This window comes from Eschrichtius robustus, chromosome 2, assembly GCF_028021215.1.
Source record: "Eschrichtius robustus isolate mEscRob2 chromosome 2, mEscRob2.pri, whole genome shotgun sequence".
Classification (NCBI taxonomy): Eukaryota; Metazoa; Chordata; class Mammalia; order Artiodactyla; family Eschrichtiidae; genus Eschrichtius; species Eschrichtius robustus.
Window position 1 is genome coordinate 168,600,332 of NC_090825.1, and position 11,609 is coordinate 168,611,940.

Here is an 11,609-nt window from a genome sequence, read left to right on the forward strand (position 1 = left end):
ATAGCAGAAACTCAATGGCATTTGAGAGAAAGATAAAGTCTCTTTCGTTTTAGCCTCACTAGGATGTCCATTAGTCTATGCCATTTATTTGACATTTCTGACCTGCCAACTTCGAACCAGGAGGAATCTTTTAGCCTCATGTTGATTTGTCACTATGAATTTGCCATGTGCAGTGCACAGCCCTGAGCATCTGTCACACGTGGACCCTTGAGTTATCCCTCCTCCTTGATGACTTTGTGGTTCACACTGCAGTACTGAACTGATTATGGCTTCTGTCGAGTGACATTACACCTCCAGTTCTGATGTGTAGATTTGACAATCCTATGCCGCCATGGCCATTTTCACTGCCTCCTGCTAAGGAACTGCATAGACCAAAGGCGGCTGCCTTTAAGAGAACACTTCTTTCTCCAACATAATTGACAAATCCAGTGTCAGCTTGGGTCCACATGTAAAGGGAGTCACTTGAGCCTACGGTAGACCATATGTGTCAATGCCGACAAGTTCTACAAGACATGTTTTCCTTACAGTTGAGTCTTTGTCTCGGTCAAGCCTGCTTGGGAAAAACTCTACCTGAAGAGTAAGGCAAGGTGGACGGCTGCCTGAGACTTTCCTGCCCTGTAAAATCCTGCACACTCTCAAGTCAAGTGCCAGGTAAAGGTCTCTGTATACTAAAGACCCTCCAGGTGCCTTATTCATTCCGCTCCAGGTATTGCTCAGTCACCTGCAACTCCCTAACGCCCCTTTTCTTTATGTCAGACTTTTACTTAAGTGGCTCTAAAGAAACAGCCCCTCTCCCACGCCATAAGCTGCAGCCATCAGCCAAAATCAAAGTATCTTACGGCTGGTATAGTGGGTTGGATGGTGGCCCCACCCAACAAGTATATATCCATGTCCTAATCCTTGACTGTTACCTCGTTTGAAAAAAAGGTTTTGCAAATGTCATTAAGGATCTTGAGATGGGATTTCCATCCTATATTATCTGGATGGGTCCTAAATAGAATGACAATTGTCCTTATTATACAAGAAGGGCAGAGGGACATTTGAGACAGACAAAAGAGAAGATACAGACACAGAAAGGGGGTGATGTGAAGACAGAGACAAAAACTGAGTGATGTGGCCTCAAGCCAAGGAAGCTGGCAACCACCAGAAGCTGAAAGAGGCAGGGATAGAATCTCCCCTAGAGCATCTGTAGGGAGAGCAGCCTTGCTGACACCTTGATATCACACTTCTGGCCTCTACAACTGTGAGATAGTTAGTAAATTTCTATTGTGTTAAGCCTCCAACTTTATTAGTCTCCCAGCAAGCACGGAGGACACTTATACAGCATGCATTAAACCTTTTCTAGGCTTCAGCAGTTTACTGCACAAACCTAAATATTTTCAAACAGTCAAAGGTCTCAACTTCCCACCATACATTAAAGACCAAGGCACTAGACTACCTTCCTTGGCAGTACCAAAATATTTTCCACATGGACATTTTCCTCTCCAAAATGCCTGCTCCTTTCTTTTTATTTCTCAGTGTTCCCAGGTAATGCACCAAATGTTAGGGTCTTTTCATTACCTTCCAGCAAGTACAATGCCTTAATTCCATTTGGTTTGGAATAAATTAGGAAATAAGATAAAAGAGAAAAGATGGAGGGCCGAATATTCCTGTTACTGTTGATAACCCTGGCTTGAGAATCCAGTTTGAACGCAATGATCACATAACGGAACCCCAGAATTGGGCAGATTTACTAACTCGTAATACACAGAATGAGAGAAACAGAAGACACTCACTCACACTCTCAAGGCAGAGAACAGAATTAGTCAAGGCAAGCATGCTCACTTAATTCTTTTCAAGCTTTCTATATAAGTCACTTGATCACCCTGGGGCAGAGTCAGTAAAGAAGCAGGGCTGAAATGACCCTAAGAGCTCTCTTGACGGGACTGAACCATCAGGAGCGGGAAAGGAACATTCCCTCACTCCCCACCACCACCACCCCCAGCAGTAAAAAATGATCATCCACATTGACAATGTAAAAGAAATCAGAAACTACGCTAACTCTGATTCACTCTTAGTATACCAACAGCTAATCAGGAGCCTTGTGCAAAAGCATCTTGACTAGTTGCTAATAAAACTCTTTAGAAGCAGACCCCTCCACATGCCTCAAAGGGAAGATGCAGACCTGTATGCTTCAGGATTTTCTCACCAAAACCCCACAGAATTTCTTTACTATTCCAGCCAAGTATGGCCTAGCCCTACCCTCATACCTGTTTTTCTTGGTTTAGCAATAAAGCAACATAGATGGAAATAAAGAAGAGCTATCAGGTAGAAAGATATAAAATAGTGGGGAAAATATTATAAGTAGAGTCAAGTACCACCACCGTTTACTAGAAGTGAACTTTCAGCACCAACATTATTTTTTCCTGTTATATCTGTAAAGTGATAATAAGTAATATGTACATAACAATTTTTAATTTATTCCAATCTCATTTTTATAACTAACTACTTCACAACAAGTAACATGCTAAGGCAGCATCAATAGATGTAAAAAGGTAGTCCCTGGCCCCAAGGAATGTTGCCTAGGAGAACACAAAGATATGTAAAAAATACAGTCACAATACAGTGTAGCGAGTGCAACAATCAGGCATGCAGAAGTGCAAGGGTAGCAAAAAGGAGCGTGTGATCACAACACTAAAAAGAAGAGTGCACAAAAGACATAATATGTAAATTGAGTTTTGAAAAATGAAGTGGGTGTCCCAGGTGCCCCACAGGGAGAAAGGAATTCTTGGAGGAGCGAAAAGCATAAATGAAGACAGTGCATTGTTCATATAATCCAGAAGCGAAGTAGGCAATGGCAGGAGAAATGATTGGACACAGGCGTCATGAATACTTACATGTCTGCGTTTTAGCAAGTCCATTCTAAAGGAAACTTTGAGGATCAACTCGGGGGTGGGGGGCCGCGGGGGGACAGAACTAGTCATTCCTGCAAGAAACACTGTACAGTTGTGCAAAACCCTGGAACCAGTTTCTACCAACCCACCAAAAAAAAGACTTCAAAGGCAACGTGGTTATCACAGGAAGGGCTTGTTTTTGTGTTTGTTTTTAGTTCATTAGGCCTCACTTAAAATTCTGATTCCACAATGCACTTGCGTTGGGATCTTGAACAACACTCATAACCTCTGCAAGTTTCAGTATAGTAAGTTTACGTGATTACCTTCATCTGTAATATCCCTGTGTTGCAATCTTAATTAATTAAGATTAATTCATCTTAATCTTAATCTCAAGTTCAGGTCAAACACTAGTTCCTCTGTGACTTCTCCTCTGAACTGATTCAAAAGCCTTCTCTCCTGTCCTCATTTGGCTTCTCTTCTCTTATGGAATCTCATAAGAACTTCTACGACCTCTTTGGTTTTTTGTTGTTGTCGTTGTCTGTTTGTTTTTTAATTGAAGTATAGTTGATTTACAATGTCGTGTCAGTTTCAGGTGTATAGCACAGTGATTCCGTTTTCAGATTCTTTTCCCTTAGAAGTTATTACAAAATATTGAGTATAGTTCCCTGTGCCATAGAGGAGATCCTCATTGTATCTATTCTATGCCTTCTTTGAATGACCGTAGCACTTGTTGTCTGTATCATTTTTATGTCTGTTGTGGCTTTGTGACTGAACATGAAAATTTTCTATTTGTTCATGTCCTGGCCCTTCCTTTAAAATGTGTTCATTTATCTATTTCATATTTATTGACTACATCTTAGATACCGTGTTAGCTGCTTGTTCTAGATGTTAGTAAAATATAGACCTTCCTGCTCAAAGGGTCACAGTATTTGTGGGAAAACAAAAAAATGAACAACCTATGTCTCAAATAGCTTTGTACTTCCCGAAGAGAACACACCTCGTAGGTACAATAAATATATGTATTATACATAAATGTATAGTTAATGGCATTGAAAACTTGAGATAACTGCTTTTCTATTCTGAGGAAATGATCATTACATTTCACCAGGAGCTCAATACCACTCTGAGAATGAGGGCTTAACCCCCATCCTGACTCACTGCATCGCTTTCTTACATGAAAATAGACAAGTCTGTACATACTCTCTACAAAAAGGCTTATCTGGAATGAATTTCAGATAGCAAGAAGAAAAATTCAAGAGGTTCAGAGAAGCATCCAGAAGCTCAGATGATTGTCTGGCACTAATACAACTTGCTTGACAGGAAAATAGAGCCGTAAATCTCACAAAATTAGATGATCTTTTAAGGATTTCAAAACCTCCTGCTATTAATTGGAAATCCTAGAAGAACAGCTTCTTTTAAACTATACTGATAATATGCTTTACAGCTTAATATTCAGAAGCCTATGTTGTGGCTAAGTGAGCATCAGGAAAGAAGGAAACTTGTGGTTTAGCTCCATTTACTCCGGAACCTCTGGTCAAAACATCTGCTTCTGTGCTCAGCCATCTTATCATCTGTACAATGGAGGCAACTCTAAGAAAACATAGTTACAGAGATGTTGCACAGCTTCGTGTGTCATTGCCTTCATTTGTTTCAGAAAACCAATCACATCTAAGCTACGACTGAAAGAGTGCAATGTTATCTGGGGTCATCTAGTGCAGCTCTGTCAAAGTAAAGAAAAGGAAAGGGGCCTAGAATAACTATAATTTTCCCAAGAGGACACAATTATTTTATGGTAAATCTGGGTCAAGAACCCTGATCTCTTTGATGCCATTCCATTGTTCTTTCGTTGGGTTCTGAACAACCCAGAGAAAGAAAGAGAAATCAAATTCCTATGTGGTACAGGACGTGGCAAGATTGGAATTGGAGAACTACCTATTAACAGATATCTGGGAAATTCTTCAAACTAATTGAGATATATACCAGGTACATAAAAAACAGTATGTGTTCTCAAGATGATTCTGTGGAATGAACAGAACAGAACATAAACAATCAAATAATAACACAAAACATTTTTATAGATTTTTAAACATTTAAGCATTTTCATGTTCATTATCTAATTTAATCCTCAAATCAACTCCATGAGACAGTTATTATTTTCCCATTAGAAATGACCACATATTAAATCCTTAGTGATTGCTCAAGAAAAGCTGAAATCTTGAGTGTTACATCTATTAATGCCAGGGTTGGGTGTTTTCGCATGGGAACACTGGATGCTAAAATCAACAGGGATTTTCAGCTCAAGATGGCAGACTAGGAAACATTTACTTTCTGTTCCTCCTGAAACCATATTTAAATAAAACTGTAGAAATACCAAAATTAAGCAACCAATAAAAGCCAAGACATTGTGGAAGTCATCAACCACAGAAAGATTTCAACACATTTTGAGAAGGCAAACAATGAAATGGAGGAGCCATGAATAAAATAATTAAGAAAAGACTACCCTAAGTAGGGTCTGCACAAAGCCAGTCAGCTTTTGCTGAGCTCTGGTTATAGTAAAGGGCAGAGGAAAGAAGAGGGGCTGAAAACAAGGAGACAAACATCATTTTAGGAACAAAAGTTCATTTAATGAGCTCCAGGGAACACTCAGCCTGCTGCCATACTAACTCATGAATTACAATGGATTGTTGGTAAGTAAGACAAGAAAACAGGGAACAAACAAAACAAACAAAAATCAAGACATTGTTTCTTACAGAACTCTTCTCAAATGAGATCAAGGAACTATGGTTCAATGCCACAGCTGTAAATCATTTCTGCTCCGGGAGAGGTTAGAAAGGGCTTATAATATTTAGCCCTTTATTTCAGACAAAATTTAGGTCTGAGCAAAACATTTTGTGTCCTCAAACCTCAAAGTTTATTGGGGATGGAAGTCCAACTTAGCTGTCACATATCATAAAAAGAATCTCATGGGCAGAGGGTCAAACTAATTTTGGAATATATGAATTATGCCCAGTGTTATTTTCAATAGATTTTAAACTAAAATATATAAATTTTTATTGATCTATATGACTCTGGGTTCTGAAACTTCTACATGTCACATGCGTGATACATAACACACAATGTCAGCCCCAGGAGAGAGAAAACACTCCAATGAAGCAAGCCAAAGAAACAAGTTTCAAACAAGGTAAAGTCATGTGTAGACCAGGATTTTTCAATTCTTTCCTGTCATGCTGAAGCTTCCAGCTCCTGAATAACAACACATGTTTCCCTTGCCCTAGACACCCAAGAGTATGTCTCCTCTCTTGGGCATAAGAATCGCTAGAGTTACATATGTGTAGTAAACAGTGGACCCAGCTGGCATACTCACAATGACCAAATTGTGTTGATCGTACTTTAAACCAATACATCACTCCACGATGAAGTTGCAATAAATGATATATTTGCTTGCCAGACATGAATGAGATGCCTTACTGGATATACTCCAGGAAGGCCAGAGAAACTGGAATAATTTACTGGTGAATTTCTTTCCGGATAGCCCATGATTTGTCTAGAATATAAGCTTTACATATCTGGATCCTTCACACTAGACCAAAGGGAAAATCTGGGCTGCAAGCCTCAATTAGAAATGTGGGGCGCTGCTATGCTGACAGCTGGTGCTCCCTGACCTGTATCTTCTGAGACTAGAACCCCGTGTGGTGGATGACCAATTCATGCGTTGAACAAAAGAAGACCTCCTACAGGGCAGTGTACGTGTTCATCACACGTATGGCACTTAGGGCTAAGTACCATAAGGGCCACAAGAAAAAAAAACAAAAGTAACACATGAAGCATATATGATAAGGAGGCGCCACAGTCCAGAGCACGAGCTCTGGAATCACACAGCCTTGCTTCGAATCCTAGCTAAGCCACTACCATCTGTATAACCTGAAGAACAGTCGAAGGTTTAAATGTTGTTTTACCAAATTTCGAAAAGGCAGTGAAGAAAGAACCTATCTGCCAGGAAGGGACATCGTGGGCTGCAGCACCCAGGCGGGTCAGGGCTCTGCATCCCCTGCTCAGAAACCTTCGCCACCTGGCTCATGGTGATGCTGGCAGCTGAGCAGCCCTGGAGAAGGTGCTCCCGTCATCAGGCCTCGCAGAGAAGCTGGGGAGGTCCCTGGAGGAGGCGGGCCACAGCCTGGCAAGCTCTGGGTGCCTCCTGCACTCAGCTCTGAACAGGCTCTGGCCCCTGGGCCCCTTGGGGGGGAAGGGCTGGCCGATACATACGCAGGGCTGAGGGGCCTGCAGAGCCGGTGCCCAGGCAGGGTGAGCTCTGCAGGAGAAGGCTTCCACAGTCCCCAACAGTCTCCGCATGGTGGTCCATCCGGTGCCAAACACCTGCCACCCACAGCGAGAAGTCCCAGCCACTAGAAAGTCCAGAAGGGGTCGGGCTCTGGGGCCCCGCCCTTTGCCCTTGGGCCGGGGTTTCTCCAGGGGCTGGGCTTGCATGCGCCCCCCGTCCTGCCCCGCCCGCCCTTTCTCTGTGACAGGTACAATGGACATGTCACAAGTGCCAGGCTGAGCCATCCAGTGTCCAGTGCGTGCTAGACCTTGAGAGGAGGTGAAGCGAAGGAGAAGCTCTCCCAGTTTCACACTCTGTTCTCGGATCGCTTGGCGCACAACCGGTCCTACATTGGCAATTTACTATGCAAATTTCGTACCTGGCTCCGCCACCGCCGCCGGCCCCGCCGCCGGCCCCGCCGCCCGCCCCGCCGTGGGGCCCCGGTGGGCTTTCACCCGCTGCTTTTGCCCTCCTGGGAGGCTGCCACGTCTGACCGGGACCACCCTGCTGCTCCAGCGCCTGCCTTCTGCCCTGAGCAGGGAGTCAACGTCAGGAAGCCGGTACCATCCAGTCACCTCCCACTGAGGAGACGGGGGCTGGGGAAAACAGGGGCAGAATGGAAAATGACAGCCCGGGAAGGAGGTGAGAAAAGGGAGGTGAAGGCCCCATCCCATGCCGTGCTGTCCTCTGCCCCAACCGCATGCTGCTCCCTGCTGCTGCAGAGGCCAACAAAAAAAGTGCTGGGTGAAGACCACCATCCCAAATCACCAGGCTCACTGACGTCTGGGAAGGAGCTGCAGCATGAAGAGTCTTCACGCATCCCAACAAGAAGCTCCTCTTCCCTGCTATCTACCAGCAGTAGGCCCTGGAAGCGGAAGATTCCCCTGCCGCTTTTTCTGTCACTGCCAGGGCTGAGGTCGCCCCCGTCGGGGAACGAGGCACTGACGTGGGATCGAGGTGAGCTGCCCCCTCCTCCTAAGCTTCCGTGCTTAGCTGCTGCCAAACACCCAGGCACCTTGGAGAAGAACATTCAGTGTCGCTGGAAAAAGATCCCCAAGAATGTAAGGAAGGTCCAGCCACCGTCCCATGAAAAAGAACCCCCAACACCCATCTGTGTAGCTCCTACCCCTCCTTTATACTCACCTACCCCTCTTCCAGCCCCTACCATCAATCCCTCTATTGTAACTGGGCAGCCCAGGACTTCTGTGGCAATCCCTTCCACCAGCATGGTCACGGCATCTGGAAGTGTGACCTTGCAGCCTAGCGTCTACATGGACACTGCTGCCCCTTCCGGAGCTGTCATTTTCCATTCGGCTCCTGTTTTCTCCAGCCCCCCATTTACAGCTTCGGCCAGCATCGGTGCTTCAGCAGGCAGCACCTCTGACACTGTACCTATGGACACCACACCTCCTTCCCAGGCTGCCATTTTCCATTCGGCTCCTGCTTTCCCCAGCCCCCCATTTACGACTTCGGCCGTCACCAATGCTTCAGCAGGCAGCAGCTCTGACACTGTACCTATGGACACTACACCTCCTTCCCAGGCTGTCATTTTCCATTCGGGTCCTGCTTTCCCCAGCCCCCCATTTACGACTTCGGCCGTCACCGGTGCTTCAGCAGGCAGCAGCTCTGACACTGTACCTATGGACACCACACCTCCTTCCCAGGCTGTCATTTTCCATTCGGCTCCTGTTTTCCCCAGCCCCCCAGTTACGGCTTCGGCCGTCACCAATGCTTCAGCAGGCAGCAGCTCTGGCACTGTCCCTATGGACACCACACCTCCTTCCCAGGCTGTCATTTTCCATTCGGCTCCTGTTTTCCCCAGCCCCCCAGTTACGGCTTCGGCCGTCACCAATGCTTCAGCAGGCAGCAGCTCTGGCACTGTCCCTATGGACACCACACCTCCTTCCCAGGCTGTCATTTTCCAGTCTGCCCCTGTCTCCAGGCCAAACCAATAGACATTTCACAGGGCTGTTCCTATTTCTGGGAACACACCACCCAGTGGTAGCAATGCCTCAGCCCATGACTCGACTCATTTACCTGCAACGCCGGCCAACAGATAGACCAACACTTCAAGCTTCCTTGGACCCAGGTCTCCCGTCTCAGGCCACATTGGGGGCCAACGATGGGCAGAGGCCTAACGATAATTTTCTGTTGGGAAACCCAGCAGCTTCAGCACAAGATAAAGTCCTAGTCGCCCCTGCAGCCTAGCCACCGCGAGTCAGCATCATACCGGCAGCTTCGCCAGCTTCCCTATTTGCCACCACCAGCAACACGCAGCCGGCCTTTGGCGACAACCCAGGCATTCTCCCCAGGGCTGTGTCCATTGCTACTGGCTTTGGACTTGCCACCAGGATGCCCAGTACTGGGGACAGTGGCTCACTCTTTGCCGACACCACACCGGGCCCACTGTTCATGGGACCTGCAGCCCCTACGGCTGGTGGGAGCCTTGGGGTCGGTGTGTCAGCCCCAGGCCTCACTCACTCACAGGCATCCAGACCACTTAACTTCGGGGCAGGACTAAGTGGGGCACCCAGCACCGCTTCTGTTCCTACTTCGGGCCAGACAACCTGCCATCTACCTGACCACGGCAAGGCTGCTGCAGTAGGAGGGGCAGGCACCATCCCAGCATCTGGGAACATACCTGATTCCACCTTAAATCCAAATACCTGGGGCCCACCTGGGCTGAATACAGGTGGTACGGTGATGGCAGGGGACAACACCATCCCCACGATGGGAGGCCCTAGAGTTTCCACTTGCCGTCACTGCACACAGGGCCCATCTGGACGTAGAAAATCTACATTTAAAAGTTCCATCACCAAGGAGAAGAAATCTGTGTCAAGGGACATGTCAGTTTCCACCTTCTAACAGAGCACACCACATCTGTTGCAGGTGCAAGTGTGGTTATCACCCGTGGGTTTCAACACACTTCTAGTTCTACCTTATTTCCAAGCACAAGGGGCCCACCTGCCCACAATCTAGGTGGTGGTCGTCTAGGAGGGAACAACATCATGCCCATGATTGGAGGACCTGCTATTCCCGCTTACAACTGGGACCCACCTGGCCAACACACAGGTGGTGCGGATGGAGGGCACAACATCTCACCGGTGCTGAGAGGCCCTGTGTCAATAACAGCCATCAGACTTGGAACCCATCTGTGCAGAGAACCGGGGGGGGGGGCATGGGGGACAGCACCACACCTGCTGTGACTGGATACACTTCTGGTGCCACATTCATACAAAGCACCTGAGGCCCCTCCTGGTCAAAACCCAGGTGGTGCCATGGGGGATAGCAGCATCCATATTTAGAGAGGAACCTCCACTCTCAGTAAGAACACTGGGGTCCCCAAGTCAGGACACCCCTCTGACTTAGACGAGCCAGCATTGTGTTTGCAGGCCCCTGGTCAGGGCAGCTGTGCCTGTGCTCACAGGAGTCTGGCAGCCGCATAACCTGCCCAGGGCTTCATAGGAGCCACCAGCGAATTCCTTTCTTCTATGAAGAAACGCAACAAATGAAGAGCAGATCTTATTCTGCAAACTGTGTGTCACCATGAATGGACTTTGCCTCACTGGAAAGTGGCTCAGCCCCTTGAAGTGAAACTTCACCTCCTCTCTTCCTACAGCAAGCCGGAGGACCACACCTCAGGGGTGTGCTAGTGTGTGTGTGTGTGCGTGTGTGTGTGTGTGTGTGTGCTGGAGGGTGAGGAGTATATGAGCCCACTTCAGAACTACACCAGACTTGAGAAGCTCCAGTTAGGAGAATGGAAGACAGCTGCCTGTATCATCCACTGTGCCATCCCTGGCTTGACTGTTAACTTGGCGGACCCAAGTTTTCCCTAGACTTGGAACTGGCAGGATGCCCACTGCTGTTTTCAGATGCTACCTCTCCCCCTATGCATTTGCCTCAATGGGCCTTTCTCTTTCCCAGCTTTATGTACATATATATATATGTCAATAAAACCTTGTTCGTATTAATCTGCTTCTGTTTATGTGTCTTTACTCACTGACTCAGCTGTAGAGGAAGAACTGACATATGTGAGTGGTGATGTGGGAGCCTGACTTAAGACACCAAAATTTTGTGTCCCAGTGACTGGGATGTGGAATTAGGCACACATTATGGCTGCACGTGCTGACTCCTGAAATCTGTTTTCAGTGTAACGAGTGACAATCAGGAGGAACTAAGGTCCAGAGGAGGGAGAGTTGGGGTGACTCACCCTGACTAAGTGTGCTGATGTGTCCAATCCCTGCCGACCCCTGGAGCAGTGCATTGAGTGGGCCGCACGTATCTCAGAAGAATGTTTTTCTCAGACTGATGAAGAGAAGCGACAGGACTTGCCTGTGGTGATGGCAGTTTTTGACAGAAATACCTGCAGCATCCCCAAATCCCAAATCTCTTTCATTGGCTATTTCATCACAGACATG